The following is a 14254-nucleotide window of genomic DNA, read 5'->3' on the forward strand; positions in this document are numbered from 1 at the left end:
TCTCACTCTATCAGTATTTGCCAAAGGCAAATACGTGAACAATAACATGCTGCTTGCTCTACTGTTATCATCTAACAGGCAGAAAAAGAGATTGCATAATTACACAAGCCAGAGACCATGACATTTTGAATGGACTGAAATTCTACATGTTGATCCTTATTGTATACTTACAAGGTTTGAAAAAACTATTAAAATGCAAAGGTGTTCATTATATAGTGTACGTAACACAGCTAGCTCTAGGCAACATTAGGGCAAGTGTCCTGGGTCCATAGAAATAGAGGGGCTCCATAGTCAAAAGTCCTGATTTAGTTTTGTGTATCTATAACTCTCAGCATCTACCACTTAATTAACAAAAGGCAGTTTACGTTATAGCTTGGCAGCTTGTGGGTTCTTGGTAGAACATCCTCAAGTAACACCTCTGAAATTGCCTCCAGGTTTCATCCCTAAAGATGACCACAAATCATGACTATATCATTTTTCAGTCCCTATCCCTAATTTATTTATTTATTTTTTAAAACTTTCCTTGATTGTAAATACAGTTTTGAGGAAATGAGACAGAGATGCCTATTGATTCACCAGTGACATATATATATATTGATTCACCAGTGTCATTGGTGAGATCCAGACTGCAGGCTGATTAGGCACATAAGTATTGCCTATGTGTGATATCCCCAAAGTTACCCTCAGCTTTACTCTAACACTTCATTTCTATGGTACTAAGCAGAATGCTTAATAAACAACATATCTACATCTATAATACATATTTTGAAACAATTCTTTGCATCGAGTACATGGTGGCTTGTAAAGAGCACAAGTGTAGGGAGCCATGTTTGTGTAGGGGCCATGCCTGCCTATATTTAGTACTGTCCATTTGGTCACAAGGGGCCTCATATTTCCCTCTTTTACAGGACATAAGAGGAAACATGTTTCTAACGTGTTTCTAATGATATTGCTGTGTTTCTAATGCTACTGCTAGATGTTGGGGATTACTTTTTTTGGGGGGTTGTGGGAGGGTTGTATTTATACCTTTCAGAAGAATCTGTCAAAAATGAAAGAGCCATCCTTAGGCATTGGCACAAAGGCCTTTGCAATTGCTGTGATCCTCTAAATCCTGTCTGCAGCTTCTCACCCTTCATTTACAGTAAATGAAAAATGAGCATATGACAGAGACTAGCACTTTAATGCTTGAATACACAGAAGTCATAACATAGTTATATAAATATACAATTGTTACATACATGCAAAAAACAAGTACTAACAATATAATGCACTGTACTATATATAGCTATATTTGAACTACTGTCAATACAAAAACTCACTCTGGAATTTACATTAAAAGAGAAAATGCTGGGCAAGTGATAGCAATTTTTAAAGACTGTGTGAAATAAGTTGAAGAAACCCTAAGAGGACATAAGCCGCGTATTACCCTTAAGCATTCAAACATCTCTTTAACCAAGCAATGTTCTCGTGCTTAAATGAAGTTTTCTAGGGATGGTTTCTGTCAGACAATAAGAAACCTTCAAGGCCTTTTCTTTGCAAGTAAGACATAATAACAGTAAACAGTGTGATTTTACTGCTGTGAACTAGCCACCAAAATTTTAATGTATCCCTTCTCATACTTAAAATTTGCATTCATCTAAGAAGCCAGATGCAAATTACCCACTGAGTCATTGTATTCCAGCTGATTAGAATATTGCTGCTATGGATTCTACCATGTTTTGCATTTTCTTTTATCCCTCCTATAGCCAGATAATGCCTTGCTAGAAAAAAAAAAGAATAAAAAATGCCTTTGGAAAAGCAATTTCAAATCTAAACACACATTCTATGCTACAAGAGATACACAGAAGAGCATTTCTTGAATTGAAAAGCAGCTATCTGTTTTAAAAAATAAAATTATAAATAGTGAATGGATGGTAATTTCGTATTTTACACAGGAGGTATAATGTCTTTATAAAGTAATAATTAAAAGGAAAACAATTACAAGGTCCTTATCTAGACCTTGCAGCTGCACTTTTTGTAGTCGAGTGAACAGCCCACTTTCTGAGGTTATGACAAACCATGGAAATTGCAGCTCTAGAGAACTTTTATTTCTTCTCATATTGTTTGCAATAGTCAGCTCTGTTGTGTGTGTGTATATATAATTAGACAGTAAAATAGGCTTTGAAGGCAGATTCCATTTGGTATGTGAGTCACGCATACAGTATCCTTTCATTCAACAGCCAAAGCCTGATCTTTTAAATGCCTCAACTCGCTAAGCATGCTTTGCAAATCCAGCATGTTGAAAAGAGAGAAAGGGTAGAAGCAACACAAGAGCTATTGTTATTTTTGTTACTTTGCACACAGAAAACAAACAGATAAGACTATCTCTGCAGATCTGACTAACAAAACTGTTTTTATTGTGATTGTATTTTCTCAACATACTTGTTGAAGGCAGCAGTGAATATTGCACAAGACTTAGGCATGTCTAATCCTCTCTTTAAAAGGAGGCATTGTAATCACAAAGTGACAGCCAATGGTTTCTTTCTGCCCCAGTACTCAACGATCTTAAAGCTACAGGGTATTTATATCCCTACTTGTCTTTCCTTTTATATGCATATTGTCTCATGTATAAATGTTCATAAATGTAGCATCTGAATGAACTGCCAACCTTTCATACTGCCAAGACCTCATACTGAACACTGAAGTAAACTATTTTGTTTGCAAAAATCACATCCACGTTTACATAGCTTTAATACACAAACGTAAAATTATCTTTATATACCCAATTGAAAATGTCCGCCTTTGGGTTCAAACATGCAGCCCTTAAATCCAGTGGCAATTAGTTCCCAGCAACACCTGCATGCCAGTGGAGAAATGCTAAAGCTTACTCAACTTTGTCAACTAAGACACACACTACATTGGGGGCCCTTAACCTTCTTAGGGCTCTGGCACACGGGGAGATTAGTCGCCCGCAGGATCACTGCTCTACACGATCATCAGATGATCATCTGACTACTTTACAAAACAGCCAATCACAAGAAACTTAATGTGGATATCAACATGGAATGCCATAGACCACTGTTCCTGCCTCCTATATTCTTTGCTCTGTAGCAGCTATAACTCACACATCATTGTAAAAACAACTTAAACAATGTTATATTATTGTCATATTGGGTGACAAAATATTATTCCTGTGACCATACAGGGGAAAAAAGTAAACCTCTGACGCTCCTACCAATTGTAATAGTATTCCAAGAAATCACAGGGAGAGGATATAACTGGTAGCATGTCACGTAAATCCCCATCAAACATTGAAAAATTAGCATTTATTAAATAATTGAGTACTTTCATTATTAGTTTGCCTGAGCCTGTGGGTTAGAATTACCTGTCTTTCAATTGTTTATTAAACTTAAAATATCAAATAGATATGCAGGAGTAGGGTCACTGTGTACTTATGGAAACACCTGTACATATTCTCCCATGAAAGAAAAACCATAGCTAAAGAAGTACTGTGGACAGAATTTTATTGGATCTTTCAGTACAGTATTTAAATTAACTTAAGTGGTTAGCCCTTCTTCTGCGGTTTTTGGCTAGAACACCCAGAGTCACACTTCTCCTCTAAAACTGCTAGACCATCTCTCTTGAGAGTGTCAAAAAAACATCATAACCTTGACCTTAAGGAATTAGTGAACAATGGACTTTTATGCAAGGCTGAAACTGAAGTTCTCTCATGCTGGAGATCAATATGCTCAATATGCTCAATATGTCTCCTTATTCAAAGTTAATGGGAACCACTACTATGGGCCTTGTCCCGTGAACACACCTGATTCTAGATAGGACAAGGCATATTGCAAAATTTTCTGTTCAGTTTGAATGGGGGAGATTTTGTCCCCCTCCCACAGTGCAGCAAACTGATGGGAGGACAAACTGCTGGAAATCCCATTGTGTGGCATTTCTCTTAGGTTAGTCTTGCATATCATGTTTTCTCCACTGTTGTAGATATGCCAGCAGACAAAATGTGTGTAACACTAACCTAATGATTAAGGCCAATTTGCTCTTGTCCATGCTTGTCTAAACACACATGTTGAGTATTTCAATGCAATAATGTATAGCTTAGTGCTTCCATGCTGAAATTTACCCAGTGTGCACACTGACACGCTAATGCTATGCCCTTTTAGTGCCTTTTCTATGCTGGTGTAGATATGCCAATGGAGAAAACATGATGTGTCCCACTAGCCTTAGACAACTGTTTTTAATAATAGGAAGGATAACCATATTAAAATAAGAGTCTTGAAGTCTGTGAATAATTGTTTTAGACAGTTTATGGCTGTCATTTGTATTGCCCTTACAGAAACTTCTGTTATTGTGTTGCCCTGTTTAAATACCACTGTTCACATGCCACTTCTCCAAGGTGCAAATAACTTATTTTGCACACAATGAGAAACCTGGATCCCTTAGTAACTTACTTATATTGATGATATAACTTACTTATATTGATGATATAACTTACTTATATTGATGATAGGCACAACTCTTTGCACCTCCAGTGTTGAGTAAAAAGTTTTGTATGCATGCAAATACACCTTAAATCTGCCATGTAAAAGACTTGCATGTGGGTAGTCCATAGATATCCATAAAATCACCCCTTACATGCTTCTTAAATGTGCATCATGCTTGACATGCAAATAGGAGCACCTGTGGGTGCAAAGTGTTTTTGAGTCCTGTTTAAGAAAGGTGCAAGGCACAGAACCGGGGCCCCACCCCTTTTACAAGTAAGCAACATAAAAAAAGCTGGTAAGAAACACAAGCATTAAAAAAGTACCTAAGAGGTGAGCAATAAGAGCTGTGATTGCTTATTTGGTAGCCTAGTGTGGATTAGCAGACTACAGGAGGCTCTGTTTGGCAGTACATATTGTCTTTATGACTTCAAGTCAGATATTCAAAATATGTGAGGCCACTGGGAGCAAAATGAAAGCAGTTGTTGAGCAGCATGTTGCTCACAAGCTACTAGCTGGGGATCACCGGCTCAGAGTGTAGTTTGCAAGGGTAGGCACATGTGCTTATATAGCACGTACCCTTTGTAAATGAACCCTCAAGTGAAACAGTGCATCTTTTTAATTGTATGAATTTAAGTGTAAAACAGAGGAAACATTTGCCACCCAGCGTTTGAATCTCTAGGATTGTTTTAAGGAATCAACCAATCAGAATAAACCATGATGCCTTACTATTAAAAGTCCTGACTGCTGTTTGAGAGCTAAATTGCACCTAAAAAAATAAGGAAAGAAGGATCTACAACATTACATTTTTACCGTGATTTTGCATGTTTCTCAAGCAATCTTTCCTTAAAGTGTGTGGGATTTTAAAATGAGTTTTATTGATTCTCCAGTCACACAGCTGCTTTACAACATATTAAGAGAGTAATCATCACAAAGTGTTTTTAATCTTATTCAAACAAAATTTGTGAACACATTTTAGGAGTTGGAGTAATGTTATTATACTTTATACATGTGGGACCTCTGTAATTTGCTCTTGACTTTTCAGTTCTATTCCACAGATGTTAGTGAAAGGATTCTTTTCTTCTGCTGAAGGCTCACATTTAGAGATTTTCTCGCAGTAAATGTGGATGTAGAGTTGACATTGATTATAGAGTTTCACGGTAATTGATGGGAAAAGTGGATGAAGGCAAAGAAAGGCCTCCTTTAATGTAAAATAGTGTATTAATGTTCTACTGGCATGAGCTTTTGCTTTACAAACAAACAATATTTAGAATGTTATAAGGTAAGCTATTTAGCTGTATAATCAAGCCAAGTCAGCTAAACCAACAACCCCCAACTGATAATATATAAGAACCCTACATTCCCTGTCAACGCTAAGTTTTAATGAGTTTTAGTTTACATACTAATTAATTTATTAAGAAACACTGGATGGATAAACATATTTCCATTGGAAATAGATATTTACTATTTGTCACTGGGTCAATGTCACGCAGGGCTTAAATCTCCTCTATGTCAATTAAGAAGTTGTCATTTTGTAGTGGGGGCAGATCATGTGCAGTGGGTGGTCAGCTGACACCATCAATGGATGGTGTCCTGTATTTCCATTGCACTTGGGTGCTGAATCAGAAGAAGTTTATGGCCTTGTGTGACAAGATGACTTGTCTGTGACCTGGATTTACTAAAGGCTGAGAAATTCACCTTAGATGGATTCCTATACTGCTGTAAGAAAATATTTTGCCTTAAAGCAGAAAAATCCCCATGAGTCACTAGTAAATCTACCCCTACATATGTGCCTAGGTGCGATACAGTGCTGCTTCTGGAAACCTATTCCTAGGGTAATTATCCTTAAACAGCAACTACTCTATATAGAGAAACAATTATATGATCTCTCCTTTTAATAATAGAGTGGCTTATGTTAAATTCTTAACTAGTGATGGGCGAAATAATTCGGCACGTGTGAATTCACAGCAAATTTCCATGGTTTGTCATTCGTCATTCGCCTCATAAAAATGTAAAAAAAAATTGTTGTGCATGTAAAAAAATGATGTACATCAAAATAAAATTTGCACACATCAAAATATTGTCATACAAGTCCAAAAAATTATGCACACAACAATTTTCTTTTGCTGTACAACACTTTCGCCATTTCGCAGATTTGAAAAGATTTGCCAATTTTTCGGCAAAGCAAAATGGGACAGATTCACTCATCACTGTTCTTAACCTACTTCCTGAACCTCAACTTTGCTTAACAGAAACATTGTGTCACATACAAAGTGCAATGCCTATTGTACACATAAAGAAGTTAAGGACAGTGTTCATAGTATTCCCCAATGCTACAACCGATGTACAGTAAGGCTGTGGTAATTTATACCAAACTGTAAATTTAGAAGATTAATTAACCTGGGAAGTGAGTATAGCCTTGATTGTAAATACAGTAAACACAGTAAGCCCAATTTTATGGGGAACATAACATTAATATATAGAAAAGACCAAAAATTGTGCTTAATAAAACTACATTTGTATATCTAGGTATGGGAGCTGTAATCCAAAATGCTCTGAACCTGGGTTTTTTGGATAAGGGGTCTTTCCATAATCCCATAATTTCCATAACTTGGATCTCCATACCTTGTTAATTAAAAAAAATGAAACATTAAATAAACCCAATATAATTGCTTTGCCTCCAATAAGGATTGATTATATCTTAATTGGGAAGTACAATGTACTGTTTTATTATTCCAGAGAAAAAGGAAATCCTACTTAAAAATTCTATGGCAGATGGCCTTCCTGTAATGCAGAGCTTTCTGGGTAATGGGTTTCTGGATAACAGATCCCATACCTGTATTACTAAACATGTTGGAATGCATCGAATATGTAAAAGAATACGCTGACATTTCTTAAATGCTGGAAAGAGCGTTTATCTCCTTAAAGACTGTAGTCTGTGACTTGTGTTCTCTGACTGATACTTCTCATAACCTTAAACTGTCTATTAAATCTTAACAGAACTATTAACTCCAGGGAATAATGTATGACCAGCACTTGGCAAATCTAATTGTGTATATTACTCTCATTTGTGACATTCCCTTAAACTCTGCAAATGAGTCTACTATAGGTTTTGCTTGCTGACCTTTGGTGTTTCTTACGGCAAGTCTCTAGCACTTGAAATTGCCTCTTTATCTATCTGAAGTGGCATCGTTAACCATACACAATGCAAAAAGAAGTGTTTTAATTCTATATCATTGTGCTTTTCCTGGTTGTAATACAGAGATTTTCTCATGTGATAATAATTGGGGACTGCACTGTTTGTAAGTGAGTGCTACACCTACATTAGTGTTAATGCGTCTCTAGAGGTCATTACCATGTATTAGAGGATTGCTGTCAAGTTTAATGTTTAGTTCCTTAAAAAATGTTGAAATTGTTAACACTAATTCTAGCAGCATTTAGTGCACCAGCAACTTTTAGTTGCTTGGGGGCAATTCCAAATGACCCCAAATCTCCCACCCTTGCAATTGCATGTCAGACTCAACTGTCTCATAAGCCTTTCCACAAGCAATTTTGGGCTATTGCCTTTGTTGCAATTTGGGCTGTTAGGGTCAGTTTTGCAATGCCCCATAAGCTACTAAACAAAGCCACCTAATATTTTGCCTCCCCCTGTCCTAAGGGAATATATCTCATCATTGGATTTTAGCCTTCTGCATAGAAAAACAAGGAATTATCAGAGGTCCTTTTCAAAATTAATAATGGTTGTTTTACAGGTAAAGATACTGTGATCATATATTATTGTACGCTAGTTTTTTTGGGAAACAAATCAGGCTGCAGGGTTGTGACATAGGGGTACCCTACCTCGAGGACTCATTTTTGTGCCCATACACCTTCACCTTCATCTATGGGTGGGCGATATCGGGAGAACCCAGGCTAATTCTAACGCCTGGTATAGGCAAAGTCGGTCCGGGGACCGCATCAACGAGACAATGCGGTCCCCGATCCGACTAGATTTTTTAACCTGCCCGATTGATATCTGGCGATTTCAGGCAGGCCCATCGGTAGTGCCCATACATGGGCTGATTAGCTGCCGAATCGGTCTAAGGGATCGATATCGGCAGCTAGAATTGGTCCGTGTATGGGGACCTTTAGACTGAGCTGGAATCACATGATTACAAAAGGTAGTGACTCTTATATCAGAACATTTGCCAGAAGAAAGTGCATATAACTATTTTAAAATAAAAGAACATCAGTTATTTTAGGATTGTATTATCTTTTCAACATAAAATGAACACAATTTTCACTTTATTTTTGGCAAAGTATGTTTAGATTATGTGTTAAGAGGAATATTAGAGAAATACAGTCTTGCTAATGAGTGATTATTGTTTTTTTTTCTTTAAAACCTCATCTCCAGTTCCTCTTAATGTGGGGGTACCCCAAGGCTCTGTACTTGGGCCGTTGTTGTTCTCCCTTTACACGCTGTCTTTGGGAGATCTTATCCGTTCATTTGGCTTCAAATACCATCTGTATGCTGATGATACCCAAATTTACTTTTCAACCCCTTCATTAACAGTTGAAACTGAGACTCAAATCTCTAACTGCCTCCTCGCTATCTCCCATTGGATGAACCAACGCCACCTCAAACTGAACCTAACAAAAACTGAACTAATGATCTTTCCGCCTAAGCCTGGTCCTACTCCCCCCTTTTCTATCTCTATTGAAGGCACCCTCATCAACCCTGTCAATTCCATGCATTGTTTGGGGGTGATCTTTGACTCCAGTCTCTCCTTCTCTGACCATACTAACACCACTGTCAAAACCTGTCACTTTTTCTTACGGAATATTGCCAAAATCCGGCCCTTTCTTTCTACTGTAACAGCTAGGCTGCTCATGCACGTGCTCATCCTATCCCGACTTGACTACTGTAACCTGCTGCTAACCGGCCTCCCTAACTCCCATCTTTCCCCCCTACAGTCTATATTAAACACCGCTGCCAGAATTCTCCTCCTCTCATCCAGGAGAGTTCAGGCCCTTCCCCTGCTAAAGGCCTTATCGTGGCTTCCTGTTAAACAAAGAATAGTTTACAAACTCCTTCTCTTAACCTTCAAAGCCCTCCATTCCTCTGCTCCTCACTACATCTCTTCCCTTGTGTCTCCGTACGTTCCTGGCCGACTCGTTCCTTGCAGAGCAACCGTTTGGTTGCGCCCCCCACTACTACTGCTGTTTCCCGCCTTAAACCCTTCTGCCTTGCTGCCCCTTACATTTGGAATGCCCTCCCTGATTTCCTCCGGAGAGAATCCTCCCCCAGTCTTTTTAAAACTTAACTTAAAGACTACCTTTTGGAGCACTCGCCCAGCACCTGATCTGGAAACTTCCACTTATACTGTAATGTCACCCACTGTGACCTATAGCACTTACATTTGCCCATTTGTGTCTGTTAGTTACCCCTCCCATAAAGATTGTAAGCTCTACGGGGCAGGGACCTCCTTCATCTTGTGTTTCTGACTCTTATTACAACTGCACCTTGTATTTATTCTATTTATTGTTGTACTTTGTATTTATCCATTATCTTTTGTATTTATCCATTATCTTTAACCCCCTGTCTGTATTAATGAATTCTACTGTACAGCGCTGCGTACATAAGTAGCACTTTATAAATAAAGATATACATACATACATTAAAACAATCTAGTTTGCATTTGTAGATTGTAAGCTCTTTTGGGCAGGGCTCTCTTCACCTCTTGTGTTGGTTATTGATTGCTTTATATGTTACTCTGTATGTCCAATGTAACCCACTTATTGTATATGTTGGCGCTTTATAAATAAATGTTAATAATAATTTAACATACTTTGGGGCCTTCTTTTTAGATGCTTACAAGTTACCACTAGACATGGCTTTATGAGCTCTTTCTCCTACTAGCACATTATATTATGTATTATTTTTAAACAGCCTTTCATAAGTCATTGACCTGCTAATAATACATGGCCTAAAATGTAAAATTTACTTGAGAAAATGCATGCTGTTAATTTTTCATTGTCAGACTGAATGTCGTCTAGTGACAGGGATTTACTAACCATTTATTTCTGCAAAGTGATGACACTTGGGTTGCATAACCTTATGCTACACCATACACTAAAAGGTCCATGCTAAATAAGTGGAATTTTCTTGCGCTACAGTAGAAAAGGGGAAAGTAGGGAGGAAGGATAAGTAGAATAGGAATCAGAGGAATGCTGTATAACCACATTGCTTTCAAATGTAATCACATCTTACAAACATGTCATACTATGTGTAACCATAAAATGTCCATGACCAGCAATATGTCATCTGGCAATACACAAGATGATGATATGGGTCAGTTAAGACAATTCCATCCAAACTGTCCCAACAAATCATTATATGTGAATCTGAAATGAGCAGAAATGATGCCTGAAATCTACTCCAGTAAAACAGTTTTCAATCAGACACGTCTCTGAATTCATTCTGCAGATGATTGCACTGACCTGTGTATACCATCTTGGACGAATTGGCTACTTTAGTCCCCCCAGTTATCTGACAATTTGGTCAGCTGTCAAAAGATTAGTCTGTTGCTGTTAAATCTATGATCTGCTTGAGTGTGGCTTGCAAAATAATCACTGTTATTTATCGGTATTTGCAGAGGAGATGGGATTCACATTCTTCTGTTTATAGTGTTGTGCCTTTTATTCTAAATATTACTAAATGATATTATACGTGTATAAAACTGATGTTTTATCTAACGTCTGTGTCACTGTGCAAATAATAAAGCACTTGCACACATTTCTCAGCTTGTGATCAGTTCCAGTAAGAGAGCATCAGTTTTCTGTCCATTATGATAAAGGGGTTTTTATTATCTCATAGATGAATGTGAAGTATTTTTTCACTGTAGCCAGCTATTATTGATCCCACATAGTCCTTTGAGACTATGTAAAAACAGTTTAATCTAAAGATGTGACTATGAAACCAGAAAGGAAGATTATAAATGCTTTTAAGGAATTGGTTATTTATTATAATCATATAATTATTTATAATCAGTATCTTCTACCAGTAGGTTTAGGTTGGAAAAAAAATTACCAAGAATTCAAGATTTAACAATAATTAGCTTTAATAAATGTACCAATCAAAATATTTTAAAGAAAGTTTTTAGTAATCATGCAAAAACTACTGGCAGGGCCGGAACTAGGGGTAGGCAGAAGAGGCAGCTGCCTAGGGCGCAACGATTAGGGGGCGCCAGGTAGGAGCCTCTTCTGCTTACGCCTAGTACGCGTTCAGTTTTGCGTTGCTCGGTTGGCTCGGCCTGCCCCTGACTACTGGTAATGCTTCATAATTCCCTAGTTTGAACTTTAGTAAACCTGCCCCTAGATGCTAGGATTCCAGCCCAAAAATGCAGACACAGTGGTGGTTCAGAGTGGTGAAGAACATAAAAAAGCTGATGATGAAAACATAATTAGTGTTAGGCACTATCTAATGGTCAATATAAATGCAGCTATAGCCTTGAAATACTAAAAGTCTTTGTAGATAGGGATGTACAACATGAGAACACTGTGACTGTCTTTTATAGACAATTTTAAGCTCTTGGAGTCTTGGTTACATAAGCAAACGTTCACAGTTTCCCCCCACTCAAAATGCCCCAGTTGCACCCTATGTTATTTGCTAGGAAATGACGGCACTGGCTGTTTAATGGTGTTCTCATCTACAATGTGCTTACATATATTTTTAGTTGAGTTCTGTGAAATTCTACCAACATGTTGTTGTAACATCATTTTCATAGGAACGATCACCTGCACTTTTGAGCATTGTAAGATCCCTTACTCATGTGGCTGGTGTTGAGATTTTCTAGGGCAAAATGATATTAAACACAACCTTTACTTTACTTTAAAGAGACGGTGGCTAACCCTCCCACTTGTGTGTAATTTATGAAGGGTTTTACGATACTATCAAAGCAAACAGAATAAATTAACAGACAAGGGTTGGAGAAAGGAACAGTAAGGTTCACAGATATCCACAGAGGGCAATCAGTTGCATTTTCAGTCAGTCCTTTTTTGGGGGAGTTCACCCAGTGATCTTCTTATGCATTCAAGCCAATTGTGTTTTTTACATATCTTGAAGCGTCTTGCTTATTCAGCATTAGAACACCACAATGCAATTGCAAATTATTTCAATAAACCTGTATCAGGTTCACACTGAACCAGAATGATCAGTAAATTAAACTAACTGAAGGCTAAATCATTAATCCTATCATTTTTCTCTTTATTGTGAATTTACCATTGTATGTAGATTCTATTTCAGTTTAACACTGAAAATCTTTTAAAGCTAGACCGTCTCCCGTGATCAGTTTGAATAGCATGCCTAATTAGTATGCTGCTTTAGTCAAATATTTTGGTTGCCAGTGGAAACCGCTCTCTGTAATATAGTGTGCTACTGAGTGCATTTGATCTATGCAGGAGAAATAATGTAATGTGTGCAGGTCCTGTTACTTATTTAACCTCTGTTTTTAATGTGTAGTCCAAAATTATTGCACATTCCACTTCTGTTAGTTAATTGCTTGTGTTCAGTACTGTATTCAGGCAGGCGCTTTTGTGTTCAGCAGATTTGTGTGTTAAACTGTTACTAATTCAGTTAGGAACATGATGAGTCTAGTGCTGCGAGTTTTTTTTTTTTTTTTTCCTAAAGGCTCAGCTTTCTCGCTTACTTGCCTGTGTGTTTGTTATGTGTATACAGAGTGCTCTCTGCTGCTCTCCCATTACCTCCCCCACTCAAGCTAAAGAAACAGGCATCCAATCAGCAAGCCCAGTTCCACAAATGCTCCCCTCTGATTGGATGCATGCGAAAGGGCATTTGGAACAAAGAAAAGTCCTTTCAGGTAGAGACAGAGCTCAATTCTCCCTCTCTCTTTTTCAGTTCTGATTTCTCACCATTGTAAGTAGGCGCCCAGTGAGCTGTATTGATGGTCTTTTTATTAGGAAGAAGCACAGGCATTGAATTATTGGCTTCTAACCTATTATGCACACAGGAAGAAAAATGAACACAAAATAGGTGTAAAAAAAAAAAACGACTGCACCATAAAAAGCATTTAGAAGCAAAGGTCATCTAGATCCTATCTGATCGTAAGTATAGCTGTGTGCAATGCTGTGACAAGATGATCATGATAAATGTTCATAAATAAATACTTGTTTTAGGGTGGTATCTTTACACATAATCCAGAATATATATATATTTATATATACAGTACATGGGGATACTGGAAGTTGTAGTCCAGCAATGAATGGTCGAAGGTTGCCTATCTCTGCATTAGCCTTTACACCCAGTCAGTGCTATTTTCTGTTTCCTACCTTGTGCTGCAAGTTAAATACCGCAGCCCCCCCTCCCTCCTTCTGTCACTTTAATACTGAACCTATAAAAATGAGCTCAGTTCAAATAGTGCTTACACAGGGATTATGTGCAATTAACATTTCAAAAGCAGATTTTAAGTGGAGTTCATTTCTGAAGGCTATGGTGGGAAGCAAAGGCAAAGTTTATCCGCACTCTTTCCCACCCCCCACCCATTTTACAGGTTGAAGATGAATTCTTCAGATGACGGTGGGCAGAAGATTCTGCTTTAATACAAAACACACAGCATTTCTCTATAAACCCACATGCACCATTCCCCTGTGCATGCGAATCACGTTTCCCTGTTCTTTTTTTTTTTATCCCCAGTCCCAGATCTACATCTGCAGAAAGAAATGCTTTGCATTCACGCGGAATAGTTGTACCAGGGAAATAAGGCAGAGTAGAAGCACTGAAG

General features: G+C 37.8%; 1 protein-coding gene across 1 annotated transcript in view; it reads left to right on the forward strand.

Annotated features, from left to right (window-relative positions):
* Positions 1-13381: 13381 nt before the first annotated feature.
* znf608 (zinc finger protein 608) overlaps positions 13382-14254 on the forward strand; it is a 56488-nt gene continuing 55615 nt past the window's right edge. The window contains exon 1 of the mRNA XM_012968414.3: positions 13382-13577. The gene's annotated coding sequence lies outside the window, so the exon portion shown is untranslated. The remainder of the gene's footprint in view (positions 13578-14254) is intronic.

This window comes from Xenopus tropicalis, chromosome 1 (genome assembly GCF_000004195.4).
Source record: "Xenopus tropicalis strain Nigerian chromosome 1, UCB_Xtro_10.0, whole genome shotgun sequence".
NCBI lineage: Eukaryota > Metazoa > Chordata > Amphibia > Anura > Pipidae > Xenopus > Xenopus tropicalis.